The sequence below is a fragment of the Balaenoptera physalus genome (genome assembly GCF_965194825.1).
Source record: "Balaenoptera physalus genome assembly, chromosome: 6".
In the NCBI taxonomy this organism is placed as follows: domain Eukaryota; kingdom Metazoa; phylum Chordata; class Mammalia; order Artiodactyla; family Balaenopteridae; genus Balaenoptera; species Balaenoptera physalus.
This window is the reverse complement of record NC_138885.1, coordinates 99,147,756-99,160,725: the sequence shown is the minus strand read 5'-3', so window position 1 is coordinate 99,160,725 and position 12,970 is coordinate 99,147,756. Positions and strand designations below refer to the sequence as shown.

Here is a 12,970-nt window from a genome sequence, read left to right as displayed (position 1 = left end):
TCTGCTCAGCCGCTTCTTTTAGGGTCTGAATGGCCTTTAAATAATGTTTCTCTTGCGGTGGTCGCAGACAATGACCTAGCAATCTGCTTTAAGCGGTGCCAATCCCATTAGCTGAAGAATAGCAAACTCTGTGTGTGTCTGTGTGCCAATGAGTGAGTGAGTGTGTATGTGTGAGCGTGTGTGTGTGTGTTGAGGAGCTCAGCTTATGGTAGAGATCAGGTTTAAATGTTGCTTTCTTCCTCTTTTCCTCCCTTCCTTTATAAACCCATCCCTCCCAGGAATCAAAGGTATCACTGTGTTTACTGGGTCATCTACTGGGTGAAAATCTATTCCTGAAAATGGCAAGGGACCCCCTCAAATGGTTGCAGAAGATGCCTCTCATTCTTATTTACTAAGCACTTTTCTGTAGGATGTGATTTTTCAACTTATCTCTGCCCTCGAAAAACTTCAAGTCCTGAACCACAATCGTGCAAAGAATATAGTCACCCCAATACACGTCTACTGTTCAAAGCTGAAAAGCTTTATAAATGTGGAAGAAAAAGAGTAGAGGACAAAACTAATAGGAGGGAACATTGAGATCATTGGAATATTTTCCCCTGTGGCCCTCTCTCCTGATGCTTGCAACTCTTTTTTCTAACAATGTTGACAAAAAATTAATCAGTCGATCTAAGAAAGAAATGGAAAATTTTATTCAAGCCAAATTTGAGGATTATAACCCAAGAAGAGCATCTCAGAAATCTCCGAGAACTGTTCCACCTGTTAGAAGTAAAGGCACAGTAAGCTTTTTGAGACAGAGGGCTGTACATCAAAAGACGTATTATTGACAGTTCACATAATCTAGATTTAAGCATCATTGTGGGGGGTCATGTGACCACTTACAAGATCAGGAAGGAATGTTCTCTTTAAGGAGTTGTCTCGTTTATGCTGGGAGAATGTTGCTTCTTATGGTTGAGCAGGTATTCCTGCCCATGGGGGAGGTTTGGTCGATGCCTGATGCCAAAACACAATGCACAGTGGGGGAGAGGGGAGGCCAAAAGGCAGAGAAGAATTTTTTTTGTTTAAATTTTTCTTATCTTGCCATAAAATATGAATTTTATTTCACAACTATGTAGTTATATTTAAAAACAAATTATGTCCTGGGCAGAGCATGTGGAAAAAGGGCAAGGTTAATTTATTTGGGAAGGGTCAAAGGCTCCAACATGAAAGTGTGAAGAAGTTCAGTCATGAGCAACTTTGTAATAAAAATGTGTAAAACAACATTCAGATACACAGAAGTGAGTCAGCTCTGGCTGGAACCTGCTCTTTGCCTACAGGACTTTTTCAGGGGTTCCAGAATGGTCTAATTCAAGGTTTTGAACAGAGTGTGAAAACAGGCCAGCATAACAAAGTGGGATGACTCCAGTTACACAAATACATGGGAGTGAGTTATGCGCAGCTCAGCGAGTCTCACAAAGCATCCCCAACACACACACACACACACACCCTGTTTGACAACTTCTGGAAAGAACAATTACACTGCAGCCAACAGGATAAAAGCTATTTTCTGATTCTGGGTTCTAGAAAGACACCATAGGCCAGGAAATATTCTGCTTGGAAAAAGTAAGAGGATGTTCCATTCCATTCTCATTCATTTTAACATCTGCCTTTTATTTTAGTGACTGTGAACAGCTTATGTATAGGGTTCCTTCTGAATAATTTAATTTCTGATGTTATTTAGTTTCAAAAGCATGAATTTACAAACTGATATCTATCTGAGAGATGTTGGTTTCTTGTACATGCACCATTAACAATCTACCTGTTGGGTAATGGCTTCATTTGCATTATAATTCGTTAAAATGTGTGAAATAAGGACTCCTCCTGCAGGAACTGAAGAAAGTGTTTTGGGCCTTGGGGCTCTTTTGTATCAGTGATTCCCATTCTGGTGAAAAGGACTGAATAGTGTAGAAGTTCATTTGGGTGTGTGGGGAAAGAGAGAGAACTTTTAGAACAGATAAGAAAGGAAAAGGGGATCCAGCTCTTAGGCATAGGCTTGAACCTTGGGTTAGAGTTTTTTTAAAAAAACAAGCTTGGGCTTCCCTGGTGGCGAAGTGGTTAAGAATCCGCCTGCGCTCAACACAACTAAAGAAAGCCTGGGCGCAGCAATGAAGACCCAATGCAGCCAAACATAAATAAATAAATAAATAAATTTATCAAACAAACAAAAAACAACCTTAAAAATTACTCTTAAAACCAAATTGAATTCTGGAACTCAATAGTCTTTGACATTACAAATATAAATTTTTCATTAGATCTTACTATGGACTATCATGGTGTTTGGTGCTGTGAGTTATAACGAGTATAATAAACATAATCCATCATCCTAGACTTTGTGGCTAGGTCATAATTCAGAGGTCCTGATCCCCAATCCAGTGCCTTTTCTAGTATAGCAAAGCCTCTTTTACGACATGATTATTTTATCATAATCGCATAAGTACTAAAGATGGAATATTGCATTATAAAGGTTGATCCCCAGTAGAACTACCAAGTACTACCCTTAGATCTGGGCAACTGGGCTGCTGACCTGGGCTCTGTGCTTTAGGTCCTCCTCTGGCTACATCTCTTTCTGGCCAAGAAGGTGATTACCTGGAGCCTCCTCCTTCTAGACCAGGTTCCTGGGGCATCAGAATTCCCTGTACCAAAGCCAAGAGTCTATCTCTAGAGCTGCACAGGCTTTTTCCCCAGGGCTTCCTGGGGGCTGATCCAGCTGCCGGGGTGTTCTCAAAAGCCTGAGGAGTGACTATGGCTGGGAAAGCTGTAAATAAAATTAGGCATGGCACCCAAGGTGTCTACATGCACATATTTGGGACTTTGTGGTGCAGGACAGGGTCTGGGCTGGCAAACTGAAGGCATCCATTTATTTTCTTGCCCTGGCTCTTGTAAATATCAGGGTATACCTGCTCAGCTCCCCGGTTCTGGTGAAATGAACTTTGTATGTATGTATATGTGTGTGTTTGTAATTTTTTTTTTACACTACTCTGCAATGTAATATCTTCACATTTAGCTCCATGAAATAATAGCTCACTTATTGGGCGACTTATATTGCCAAACACTAATACAAACTTTTACCGTGAATTAACTTATTCAAAACACTTTGAGGTAGATAATGTTATTACTATTATCACATTATTATTATTGTCACCATCCCCATTTTACCTATGGGGAAACTGAGGCACAGAGAAGTAAAATAATTTGTGAAGACCTGAGAATGAATAAGTGCCAGAGCCAGGATTCTAATTACAAGACAATGCAGCTTCCACCACAATGTGCTTTTCCACCACAATTCTACTTATCCTTCAAGGTAGGCTCAAGCCCTTGGTTTTTCGTAGAGACCTGTCTGAGTGGCTCCATCCTCCCTCTAATCTTCTGAACTTCTGGAATTTCTTTTGCCTTTATCACTTGTTGGGTTTTTACTGTTTTGGACCACTGGACATCTTTCCATCTAGAGGTGAAAGATGACTAGACTCTTGACTGACAGTTAGTTGAGTAGGCAGGTGACTTGTCTCCCAGAACAAGGATGGTAGACTCTGTGATGGGCTGCCCAAATCCCCTATCAAAAAAGGACTCATTGCCCCAGCTGCTGGAAGTGGTGTCAGTAGATTGCCTTCAGTGGTCAAACCCTCCAAGGACTGTATCAACTGCAGAGGGCCACCTTGCCCAAGACCGTGCTCCCTCTCAGAGTAGCCCACATCCACTGACTGATGGATGTGGACATGGAAAGGCCTGGCCGTCTTGGTCAGTGGTGTGCTGGATCCAGCTCTTGCTGGCTCTTGAGAGCTGACTGTGCACATCTCCAACCCCATGTTCAGTGTCACGACATCCAGAACTTGAAATTAGGCATTGTGTGGTGTTTACACCATGGAAATTGGCAGACAGTAACAAATCAGGGCTTTTGTTTTTTCAGAGTCAATATGCCAGCACACCACTTGTTCTTGGCCCGATTCAGGACTATTCTAAAGCCTCTGACAGGCCACTCTGTCTCAGAGGTCTTCATGGGGGTGGCAAGGCTGCTGTTGGGCCTTACAACTCTACCTTTCCCTCTGCCCAGTTTGGCTCTCACCCCTCCCATACACACCTGCTGATCCCACGGGCACTCCCTTCATGCTGAACTCTCTCTGAGTTTGATTCCTGGGAACTCAACCTGCAACTCTTTTTTTTTTTGGTGAGTTAAGTTTTATTTGGGGCAAAATGAGGACAATAGCCAGGGAGAAATCTTCTCAGATAGCTTTCAGGTCCGGTGTTGAAGGGCAGCAACTCCTGCAGCTCTTAATGCTGTTAAAGTTTACCTAACTTTGCAGATTGCTTAGGCATTTTATCAGGAATGCTAGGTTTTCCCAGAAGGAAGTTTAGAATATATCAGACAAAAAGGTTTTGTCCCATGTCAAGATTGAAAAAGTTTTCCTTTTACAAGGTTTTAACTTTCTGGACCATTCCATCAACAGGTAAGCTCTTAATGGAGGCCTCTGGTTGGTACTAACCATCATACGAGCCACCATGAGCCCATGAACCGCCTACCCGGAGAACAATGAATTCCTGTAATATGTGCTTGTTGAATGAAGCACATTCAAATTGCCCAATTAAGGACGTTTTTCTGTAAGAGTCTATCACTTATTCTTGATCTTTCTGGTTAAAAAAGACATAGTATGTGGTAGTAGAGTGGGGTATCATTGAATATTTTGCTTCGTTGAAGACTTTTCACTATTTTTTTCTGTTTGCCTACTTGTAGAAGTGATAGCAAAAGACTCAAAAACATATATGGCCTGATCATTGGCTAATCAGAAAGAATCCTGCCTCTCATGCAAGAGAAGGGTCAGGTATCAATCCTTTGGGTGTTGAATCTTAGGATGGGTGGGGAGGGAATTCCTTGGAAAGAGACTTGGGACACTTAGGAAGCTTAGGGACAGAAGCTAGTTACCAGCTTGTATGCAACTGTTTCAATATTTCAGCAATGGGGTATCCTTGCCGGTGCCTCCCAGCTGAATAGCAAGCTCAGTTGTACTTTTAAGCTGCTCCATTTATGACTTTAGTATTCTACATCTCAAATGCTTTTAATTTACCTAACGAGACAAACAAATATTATTATATTGCTCTCAGTGAATATCCCAATCATCTTTACCTGGGCATATCTGTGCACATGGGGTGAGGTATACTTGGCTTACAAATTCTAGGCTATAAATAGCACCAACATTTTCTGATTAAGTTTAAAATATTTTTTGATGCAACTTTTGTTTTATTTCTTGGAAGACAGTATTGCTTTATTGAAGCTGGACTTGACCATTATTTTATAAAGGAAAGCTAAGAGGAAAAAATTTTAATGAAGAGATACAATAATAAAATCTCCTTATATGTCATTTGGTATTTCACTTTGTTTTAATGCACATTTATTAAGATCATTTACTAGGTACCATAAGTGGTGTGGAGAATATAAAGATGAATAAGGCAAGCTCCCTGCCCTTCAGGGGATGCAGAGGGGCTATAATTGGGGATCCTAAAGCAGGATAATGGGAATGAATGGAAGAGTATCCAGGAGTGGTAAAAAAAATGTAAGTCTGGAGTATAGAGTGGGAGAAAAGAAGTATTCTGGAGATAAGTCTGGAATGGTGGAGTGTTAGGATGCTTTCAGTTGTAAATGACAGAGACCAACACAAACCACCTTGAGCAAACAGGGATTTAATTGGCAGTATAACTGCAAGGTCTAGAAGGTATACATAGGTGGCCCTATGGATGTGGGGTAATAATGACGTGTCAAGGTAGGGTCATCAGCTGTAACAAATGTATCACCGTAGTGCAAGATGTTGATAGTGGGAGAGGTTGTGCGTGTTTGGGGGCAGCAGGTATCTGGGAACTCTGTACTTCTCTGCTCATTCTCTACAAAATAAAGTCTATTAAAAAAAAAAAAAAAGCAGCTGGGGCTTTTGAATACAGACGTGAATTTAAATATTTAAATTCAGAGGAGCAAAATGACCTCTGCTGACCAAATGGAGGCCTGAGAGCCAGCAACTGCCCAGCTGAGATCGTTCTCAGCCTTTGACTTTTCATCTCTTTTCTGGGATCACACTGAGGATCTATGTGATATCTTAGTGATAATGAGTAAATCTAGTCATTCTGTAAATGTGGCTTTTTAAGGCATTTGATGTGCCAGACCCTGTGCTTAATGCATGGTGGGAAAAAAATCACACAGCATTGGCCCTGCCCTCCAACTTCATAGACTGGTATAGTTTTTCTCAAAGAATAGTCCAATAAGGAGCACTTTGAGGCACTTGCTAAAATAACAGAATTCAGGACTTTTTGTAGACCTCCAGAATGAGAATCTACGGGTGTCTGGTTGGGCCACTCAAGATGGCTGTCCTCTTGCTCTCTGTATCCCCTCTGCTCGACCAGTGCCTGCTGCACCTACACCCTGCTCACATGACTGACCTTCCCGTGCACTTGCCCCAGGCCCCAGCTGGTGATTGTTCTGATCCGAGGGGTGGCGAGGGGCGTGCCCCTCTGCTGGTTTCCCTGGTAACCCATGAGCCAACCTGACGTCAATTTCACCTATAATTGGCAATTTCCCCCCCACTCCCGGGCTGCCCCACCCCCAAGACTGGGTGCCTGACCCAAGAATTTGCATTTTTAACAAGCATTCAAGAGCCTTGACACTCAAAATGTGGCATCACCTGGGAGTTCACTAGAGGTGCAAAGGCCCCACCATAGACCTCTTGAATCATGATCTGCATTTTAACAGGATCCCCACACATTAAAGTTTGAGAAGCACTATTCTAGAAGATTCTGTTACATGCTGAAGTTTGAGACTCAGTGGCCTGGGAAGACTAATGAGTATATAGATGAATTTGGTACAGTGTGATGAGTGCATTTATAGAGGAACATGTGAGTTCCTCTGGGTATGTTTAAAGGATCAGGTTTCTCTGTCAGAGATTTCCAGGAGAGGTGTGATGCCACTTGCGTCTTAAAAAGCAAGAAGTTGGCCAGGCTAAAGGGATGGGGCAGGGGTGACAGCTCTCATCAGAGGAAACCCAGTGTCAAAAGTCCTGAGGCAAAAGAGAACACTGCATGTTTAAGGAACAAGAGATGTATCTCGAATTGCAGTATAAGTTTTCAAACAAACATTTAAACTCTAAACATCAACCAAAAGAGATATTTTTAAAAATTCAGTGGTTAAAGATTCTCTTATTAATCTTTAAGGGAGTGCAGGAATTAGATTTTTCGAATCTTATCATGCTGTTTCTCTGGCCTCCTTTGACAATTTTTTTGTGTGTGTCCATTTCTTCATTCATTCATTCAAACATATATACATTACACACTATGCTTTGTGCCTATTATGTGGTGGTGAGTGAAACCAAACTAGTTTCTGCCCTCAGGGAGTTTATAGGTGAGGCTGGAGTGGGAGTAGAGAAGCCAATAAAACAGGTAAATTTTTAAAATGTGTAATTATAAATTGAGAAAATGGCTAAGTGTGCTATGATGGAGAATAAAGCAGGAGACTTCAAGGAAGGTCTTCCAGCCAGACTGAGGTAGGAGATAGATGGGCCCTTGGGCTGGACAGCTGGTGTTTGCCAAGTGGAGTAAAACTGAAGCTTTGTTCTCACTCCAAGGCCAAAGCTAGTGGCAGAAGCTGAGCTCTGCTAAAGTAAAGAGATAAGACGACCACTCCTGAGGTCAAGGAAAACTTCCCTGTCTGCGCATGTGCAGAAAGGCTCCTTGAGGGTCAAAAAGGGAGGGGGCGCCACCCCATAATAAGTGTGGACATACACCCACAGGTTTCTGCGGTGGGATTCATCTTAGCAAAAAGTTGCACGCAGGCCCCCCCCCCCCCTCCCCCCATCTATTGGCTAGGATTCCTGGTTTTCATCCAGGCTACCCAGGTTCAATTCCTGGGCAGGGAACTAGGATCTCTCTTCAGGACCATTCACTGCTGTCTCTCCGAGATCAAGACCACCCTATCCTCTTGCAACGTGGCCAAAGTCACTGTGGGGTGGGTTGGAGTGTCTCACAAAGGAGCACTCAGGTTGCCCACCAGTGCGCGTACACACACACACACGTTCTGTTTTGCTGGGAATCCGAATGTGGGTTAAGACCTCCTCTCAAAACCATCCTCTTTCAACCCGCTGGCTACAACATGAAAGGGGAGTGAAAATTGATTTTCGTCGCAGCTCCAAACCTGAAATGTGAAGCAATCTCTAGGTTCTAATAGTTCTATTTTCAGAAAGAACTTCTCTCTCTAATTCTCTTAGCCAAGGGAGCTCCTAAATAACAAGTCTGGTCCCTGGCATGTTTCAAGTGAAATTTTCCAATTGCAAACATGCATCTGTGCGTTGGGAGGAGCAGTGAGGAGACCCTGCGGCACATACCATTGTTTTCAAAAAGTGTGTGATGAAAACTGTGCGTAAGAAAACAAAGAGATAAGGAGGCCAGGAGGGTGCGGTCAGGCCCTGAGTGGCGCTGGGTCCCTAAGGCAGGAAAGACGAGTCCTTGCGGCCTGGAACCTTGTGTGTCCGAGTCTCGCTTCCGGGGCTGCTGGGAGGAAGCATTTAAGTGTGGGACCGCAAGAAGCGCTTGTAAACAGAGAGCCGGGCCGGGATGGTCGGTGGCCGAACGGGCCGTGACCGTGAGGAGAGCTGGCTGCCAAAGCCGAACCCCAGCCAGAAGAAGGCTGCAGGCCCCGCAGGTGAAGGGGGAGAAGTAGCCGGCGGCCAGGTGAGCATCTGCCTGCTTCTGTGCTGCCCGACTGGCCACTGCGGGAAGGGTGTGGGGATGACAGCATTGTGAGTATCCGAGAAGCTCCCTGGGGTAGCGGTGATTTTGCTGTTTCTTCCATGCTCTGGTTTCTATTTCATCCTGGAAACTGCACAACAGTGCAGTGGATAATAGGTGAGGGGAGACTGTATGATGCGTTGTCTGTTTATTTTTATGAGTCAGGTATATAAGTAGAAAACAGTTGAAATAGCTGATCCTGTTCTGTGTGTTGTTTTTAGTACCCCGCCGCCCCTCCTGGGTCCTAGAAACCAAGCCTCAGCAGAGCTTTTAACTCCCATCTAACTGGGGCTTTCAGACTACAACGATTGTTCCTTCTGTTGACCTTGTTCATTTTTAATATACAGTAAATGACACTATGTGACTGATGGCAAGCATGATTTGGTCTTCCATGAAAGGATTACTAAGCTAAAAGATCGAGATAAGGACATTTCAGACCCACTCCTCAAATAAAATGTTACTACTGAGATATACAAATGAATGAAAAATTGAGACTGGTCTAGAGTTATAGCTTGCAAAGCAGGACAGATTTGAATTTACTAGGTTAAACTGAGATTGAGCTATGCTGTTGTAGACTCATTTGGAAGTTTTTTTCTTCTTGAAATACCTGGGGTTTTTTCCTTTAATATAATTTCAGTAGTCATAGTGAATTGTGATTTGTATTCATTCATAAGATACTTTATTATAAAATACCACACGTAAATTATAATTGGCGCACCTTAAGATATAAGGCAATTTTTGTTTCATTAACTTCAAAAACAAATGCCTTAACCAAAATTGGGCTAAAAGGTCAGTAGGCATGTGTCACCTTGGTCACATAGTCTAAGTTTTAGTTACTAGAAGAATATTAGATTAAATTGCTCATAGAAAAGTGTTTTAAAGTCATGCACATCAAGGAAATAATATTAATGCCTGATGAGTTTGTCTTTCAGTGAGTATTTTCACAGTGTAATGGTTCATAGCAAGAACTATAACGCCATTCTGGGTTTGAATTCCTGCTTGGTCACTTCCTATTGTGTAACCTTGGGCAGTTTATTTGCTATATTTCTTAATCTGTAGTATGGAAATAATAGCAGTACTGATTTCATAGGGTTGTTATGACGATTAAATGAGTTAATATTTTTAAAGTTCTTAGAACAGCGCATGTAGTAATTGCGATATACATGTTTGTTAATAAATACATAAAATAAAGATACACCAATGTTGAAAGTAAAATGGTGGTTGCCAGGAGCTGGGGGAGGGGCGAAATGGAGAGTTGTTAAATGGGTATAGAGTTTCCATTTTGCAAGATGAAGCGTTCTAGAGATTAGTCGCACAACAACGTGAATGTACTTAATAGTTCGGAACTGTACACTTAAAAATAGTTAAGATAGTAAATTTTATATATTGTACTTTTCCCCACAATTAAATCTTTTTAAAATACCAATGTTAGCAAAGTCATATACTATCATCCCTTGGTATACAAGGGGAATTTGTTCCAAGACCCCCCACAGATACCAAGATTCAAGAATGCTCAAGTCCCTTATAAAATGGCGTAGTGCTTGCATATAACCTCTGCTACGCACATCCTCTGGTATAATTTAAATCATCTCTAGATTACTTATAATACCTCATATAATGTAAATTCTATGTAAAGAATTGTAAATTCAATGTAAATGATATGTAAATAGTTGCCCAGTGCCCAGCAAAATTCAAGTTTTGCTTTTTGGAGCTTTCTGGAGTTTTTTTCCCCCAAATATTTTCAGTCTGTGGTTGGTTAAATTTGCGGATGTGGAACCCAAGGGTACGGAGGACCGAGTGTGTTCAGAATCTTTATTAGCACGCAGCAGCCCCATCCTTAGTTGTCTTTGCCATTGTGAAAATGCAACTTCTGGCAGTCATCAGTAAGATTCAGTTATTTGGTAAAGTCATGAAATTAAGACATCATAAAGAGCACAAACAAATGATAAGAAACAACATCTAATACCCTATGGCAGGCACAGTTCTGAAAATGCCCCTCCACCAAGATTGCATACCCTAATCCCCGGAACCCGTAAATATGATGCAATATCACTCCCTTGATCATGTTTCTTTATATGGCACAGTTGAATTTAAAATGGGGAAATTAGCTGGTGGGCCAAATCTAATCAAAGGGGCCTGTAAAAGAGGAGAGCATTCTCTGGCTGGGGAAATCAGAGAGATCTGAAGCCTGAGAAGGACTGAACATGCTGTTGCTGTTTCGAAGATGGAGGTGACACTTGAGAAGGAATGGGGACAGCCTTGAGAAATGCGGGAGCCCTAGAATTGCTGAGCATGACCCAGTGTATAAACTGGAACCTCAGACCGAGGGCCAACAAACTGAATGAGCTCAGAACTGGATTCTTTACCAGAACCTTTAGTTCTGGTAAAGGCAGCCTAGCCAATGCCTTGATTTCAGCCTTGTGAAAGAGAGCCTGAGCAGAGAACCCAGCCAACCCCACCCAAACTGTGACTTTCAGAATTGTGAAGAAATGGGTGTTGTTTTAAGGTACTAAGCTTGTGGGAATTTGTTACACGGCAAAAGAAAACTAATAAGACAGGAACAGACTACCCATACAAGAGAAAACTAAATGGCTAATAGTCATATGAAAATGCATTCTCTTTCCATTAATCAAAGAAATGAAATTGAAACAACAGCAAGGGACCATTTTTCCAGCTCTCAAATTTACATAGATTTTTAAAAATTCTAATTCTCCACATCAGGTAGCGTGTAGTGGAGCAGACACTCTCAGATGCTGTGAGGGGTGCACAGATGTTAAACCTTTCTGAAAAACTCATTGGCTGAATGTACGAAAAGTCTCACTAAATGTGTCCACTCCTCCATCCAGTAGTTCCACTCCTAGCAGTCTGTCCAAAGGAACTTATGAGAAATATTTTAAAAGTTAATGTTCACAAGTGCTTAATATGGCTTTGGTTAGAAAAGTCAGATATTGGCAATAGTCTAAATGCCCAACAAGAGGGGAACAGTTTAAATAAATTATGCTCTCATCAAAAGACACGGTGTTATACAGATTTGTAAAAGGATGTTTATGAAGAGTTTTAACAGGGTAGAAAGGTATTTATCAATTTTTGCTAAATGGGGGGAGATAGGCTAGAGAACTGTATATGCAGTCAACTCTCAACTATGTTTAAAAAAACAGAAAGATCTACCTACATAAGGAAAGGGACTGAAAGGGCCAAAATGGGGCAGTGCTTTTTTCTCATTGGAGGATGAATAGGCATTGTTTATTTTCCCTTTTATACTTTCTGTATTTTCAAAATGTTTAACAATAAGTATATAGTAATTGTTTATAACCATAATAGTCAATAAACATTATTTTAAAAGCTGTTAAAACTCTATGTTGTGGAGAATACAATGAATCTAAGACATTGTCCAGTCAAATAATGGAGAATATAAAAATCCATAAATAACTTAACATATGGCAGGAAGTGATGTTTTAAAGAAAGACTAGAAGATAGGATATGACCAATATGGTTGGAAAGATTGAAATAAAGTTGGGTAACTTATTTCTCGATAAGGGTAATCAGTGAAAGCTTTACGGTGGAAGGATGGCTGAATATCATACTGAAATGATAGAAAAAGGAAGCTCACGGTTGAACTTTCATTGTCTTTGTTTTCTCATAGCTTGATGGATTTTAGGCTTTGGGCTATGGACTCAGGTTAATTATATAAGTGGAAAACAAAGAACTGTCATGGATATATGACCATTAGCAAAAAAACAAAAAAAAAGAAAAAGAAAAAGCCCTCTGCACGTTATTACTAGGAAAACCAAACTGGATGTAGGCCGGTAACGTCTGCATTAAAAAACATCCAAAGCTAATATTTATTGAGTAGTTATCAGATACTTAATATACTCTATTCCAGTTTAATCATTTGTGCAGCCTTCCCATAATACTTGAAGTCATGTCATACATTTACAAATTTAAGAAACAGGCAGGTAGAGGGGTACTACTTTAATTACTGGTTTCAGAAGACCTGATTTTAATAGAAACCTGAAAAGGTTAGACCATTTGGGCAGAATTTTTAGGATTCTCCATCTCTAGACAGTTTGCAGGAGCCCCAGACCACTGCTACTCCTTCTTTTTTTCCTACTAGCTCCCTTTTCTATTTTCACTTTACACTCTCCTCCAGCACCTGTAGAAAAGTATGGAAAGTGTCTAT

General features: G+C 41.2%; 1 protein-coding gene and 1 long non-coding RNA gene across 14 annotated transcripts in view; one reads left to right on the top strand and one right to left on the bottom strand.

The window, feature by feature from the left end:
- Positions 1 to 12,970, bottom strand: part of LOC309663464 — a 142,627-nt gene that overhangs the window by 26,160 nt on the left and 103,497 nt on the right. The window lies entirely within an intron of this gene.
- Positions 7,887 to 12,970, top strand: part of PLEKHM3 (pleckstrin homology domain containing M3) — a gene marked incomplete at its 3' end in the record, with an annotated part of 187,702 nt that continues 182,618 nt past the window's right edge. For 4 of the 13 annotated variants that reach the window (XM_082467053.1, XM_082467059.1, XM_082467056.1 and 1 more), the window contains exon 1: positions 7,890 to 8,733. Of the gene's footprint in view, positions 8,802 to 12,970 lie in introns of all 13 variants that reach the window. The other 9 variants (XM_082467061.1, XM_082467065.1, XM_082467064.1 and 6 more) reach the window with 6 other exon arrangements.